This window comes from Schistocerca gregaria, chromosome 2 (genome assembly GCF_023897955.1).
Source record: "Schistocerca gregaria isolate iqSchGreg1 chromosome 2, iqSchGreg1.2, whole genome shotgun sequence".
Taxonomy (NCBI): domain Eukaryota; kingdom Metazoa; phylum Arthropoda; class Insecta; order Orthoptera; family Acrididae; genus Schistocerca; species Schistocerca gregaria.
Genome location: NC_064921.1, coordinates 298,579,321 through 298,582,982, shown reverse-complemented (window position 1 = coordinate 298,582,982; position 3,662 = coordinate 298,579,321). Strand labels below are relative to the sequence as shown.

The window sequence follows — 3,662 nt, the reverse complement described above, 5'->3', positions numbered from 1 at the left end:
CTTCAGAAATGCTTTCCTTGCCACTGTCAGTCTATATTTTATATCCTCTCTACTTCGACCACCATCAGTTATTTTGATCCCCAAACAGCAAAACTCATCTACTACTTTAAGTGTCTCATTTCCTTATCTAAATTCCCTCAGGATCACCTGATTTATTTCGACTACATTCCATTACCCTCGTTTTGCTTTTATTGATGTTCATCTTATATCCTCCTATCAAGACACTGTCAATTCCGTTCAACTGTTCTTCAGAATAATTTTGCTGTCTCTGACAGAATTACAATTTCATCGGCGGATCTCAAAGTTTTTATTTCTTCTCCGTGGATTTTAATTCCTAATCCGAATTTCTCTTTTGTTTCCTTCACTGCTTGCTCAATATACAGATCGAACAGCATCCCGGATAGGCTACAACCCTGTCTCATTCCCTTCCCAACAACTGCTACCCTTTCATGCATCTCGACTCTTATAACTGCCATTTGCTTTCTATAAATTGGAAATAGCCTTTCGCTCCCCGTATTTTACCCCTGCCATCTTCCAAATTTGAAAGAGAGTATTCCAGTCAAGACTGTCAAAAGCTAAGTCTACAAAGGATAGAAACGTAGGTTTGCCTTTCCTTAATGTATCTTCTAAGAGAAGTTGTAGGTTCAGTATTGCCCAACGTTTTCCAACATTTCTACGGAATCAATACTGATCTTCCCCGAGGTCGGCTTTCATCAGTTTTTCCATTCGTCTGTAAATTCGTGTTAGTATTTTGCTACCGTGGCTTATTAAACTGGTAGTTCGGTAATTTTCACGTCTGTCAACACCTGCTGTTTTTTGGATTTGGATTTATCGAGTCCCATTCCGGAACAAATTCCCAAGTGCTACAGACAGCCGACGACATCCGGATTCGCAAAATGCGAATCGATAAAGTATTACACCATCTGCTTCATTTATGTGGTTTCTAATATTATTTGATTTTTTTTTTGTTTTGTCGAAGGACCCTATAGCGGGCTACAAACGAGCCACAGCTTCGTTTGTTTGTCAGCAGACTGCTGACCAATAAAGCTGCAGCATCAGGACGGCCGCAGGTTTGCTTACTGTGAATATACAGTGTAGTGGGAAACATATATGAGAAAATCTGCAGGTGATTTGATAGTTTAAATGGTGTGCAATTTAGTAGATAGGAACCGCTGCCTACAGTAATGGTTCAACTCGCTGGGCATCTAGTCAGCAGGGTCTGGATGCTAGATTCAACGTTGCTGTCTGAGTTCGTCAATTGTGGTTACTGACGAGTGATGGGGAGTCAATCTCTCGCCAATCCAGATATGTGTGACACATCTGCAGAACGTGCTGCCCAAGGCAACATTCGAACAGTGTCTTTATTGTTGTAGGACGGGTCTGAACGGGGTATCATGTTGTGGTGCGTTATCTGCTTGCAAAATAAGGTCAGTAGGCGTCAAATAAAGATTTGACACGTCATAAACGTAACGCCTAGTTACAGATTACCACCTAAACAAATCAGAGATGTTCGTGTAGCGGACTGTGGGAACACGAGAAAAGAAGATAATCGAAGTGTTCGGGATTTTTAGTTTGTGGTACGTTCGTATGGGAGCAAACTGCTGTGGTCATCGGTCCCTAGACTTACACACTACTTAACATAACTTAAACTAACTTCAGCCAAAAACGACACACACACACACACACACCCATTCTCGAGGTACGACTCGAACCTCCGCTGGGGTAGCCGCGCGAACCGTGACAAGGGGCTATCCCGGTGCGGTGTGTTTGAGATGAGGTGCTATAGAAGGATGTTGAAAAATCAGGTGCACTGATAATGAGTGAGGAGATTTTCTAAAGAATCGGAGAAGAAAGAAACATTGGAGAACACTGACGAGGAGGAACAGAATGACTGGACGCGTATTAGGACGCCAGAAGTAACTTCTACAGCACTGAAAGGAGTTGTAGAGAGTAAAATCTGTGGGGAAATAAGATATCGGAACACATCCAACGAAAAATTAAGTGCTTAGGATACGAGTGCTACACTGAGATGAATAGTTTGGAACAGGATAGGAATTCATTGCGGGCCGCACCGAATCACTCAGAAGACTGATGACTAAGATAATGCAACCTGATAAATTTACATTCTGCTCCAGATGTTGTTGCACGCTGAGGGTACTTGTCTTGCTCCAAACAACGCCATTTTCTGGTTCAAACTAAGTGCGTGGCTATACGGTCTTTGAAGGCCGAAGGAACAAAACGGCAGCCAGTCGGTCTGAGGCGTGAAATACCGCATGGCGTTAAGTACGGTCGTGTTGACACCATCGACTCTACATGCGTAGCGAGCCAGACCAACACGAGCTGCAACATTGTGGAACTATAAACCACTGTCTCGGGGTGGTGTGATTTGGCCACTGTGGGGTTTCCTAGACGTCTCTCCTTCTTACACGAGGCGCAGCATATTCTTAAGAACAACCAACATTAAAAGCGGTATCTGGAGGAGGAGGAGGAGATTAGTGTTTAGCGTCCCGTCGACAACTAGGTCATTAGAGACAGAGCGCAAGCTCGGGTGAGGGAAGGATGGGGAAGGAAATCGGCCGTGCTCTTTCAAAGGAACCATCCCGGCATTTGCCTGAAGCGATTTAGGGAAATCACGGAAAACCTAAATCAGGATGAAACTTCCTGGCAGATTAAAACTGTGTGCCCGACCGAGACTCGAACACGGGACCTTTGCCTTTCGCGGGCAAGTGCTCTACCAACTGAGCTACCGAAGCTTCGGTAGCTCAGTTGCCAGGAAGTTTCATATCAGCGCACACTCCGCTGCAGAGTGAAAATCTCATTCTGCTCAATCAGGATGGCCGGAGACGGGATTGAACCGTCGTCCTCCAGAATGCGAGTCCAGTGTGCTAACCACTGCGCCACCTGGCTCGGTTAAAAGCAGTATCTGAATAGGTAACTTAATAGATATCTTTCCCTATGTACGGAATGCCGAAATTCTCAGTAATTACGTATCAAAGCAAGACTTCATGACGATTTGACTCCTTTTGCCTACCACCTTAATGACGTGGTAATTTTACGACCAGCAGTGTACTACTATACAGAGGAAAAAAAATGAGAATGACGGTAATAGCAGAATGACACACAGTGGGCTGGCTTTACAGTCCCTTTTAGTTTCGTTGGATTACCATCTGCTGCTTAAAAATTCGTCAGATCAAAACCAGTGAAATTTTCACCACGATATTCGCATAAAGTGTCATCCATGATTCCTAAACGCGAAAAATTCCGGAGCTGGTGTTTTTCTTATGGCGCTCGTCTTACGAGCCTACCACTTAATGTCTACAACTCTTCTTCCGCCGTTTTGCGATAGATGGCAGCAGGGGCAAGTGGTGGGCCGGGGCTAAGTTGGAAGTGTTATACAGTGAGCTTAGGCATTTTAAGCAAAATGCCTTAAAAATTTGTCTATTTGTGATTGGGTCATAAATTTATTCTCGATTGAGTCTGTCATCTTGCGAGCCCAGTTCTCTCCACTTGTGGGAATTTTTATTTTTCTCTTAAAATACTGGGAATGACCTATGGAAACGCACCTATTAGTGAAAGAACTTGAAGAGAATGGTTTCAAAGCTTCAAAAACGGTGCTGTTGAGGTCGACGTTCGGCATAATGGTGGAAAGGAGAAGATTTTCT

At 43.9% G+C, this 3,662-nt stretch overlaps 1 non-coding gene across 1 annotated transcript; it reads right to left on the bottom strand.

Annotated features, from left to right (window-relative positions):
* Window positions 1–2,834: 2,834 nt before the first annotated feature.
* Trnaa-cgc (transfer RNA alanine (anticodon CGC)) lies at window positions 2,835–2,907 on the bottom strand. Its single transcript has one exon. It is a non-coding gene; the product is annotated as a tRNA-Ala (tRNA).
* Between the last annotated feature and the right edge of the window lie 755 nt (window positions 2,908–3,662).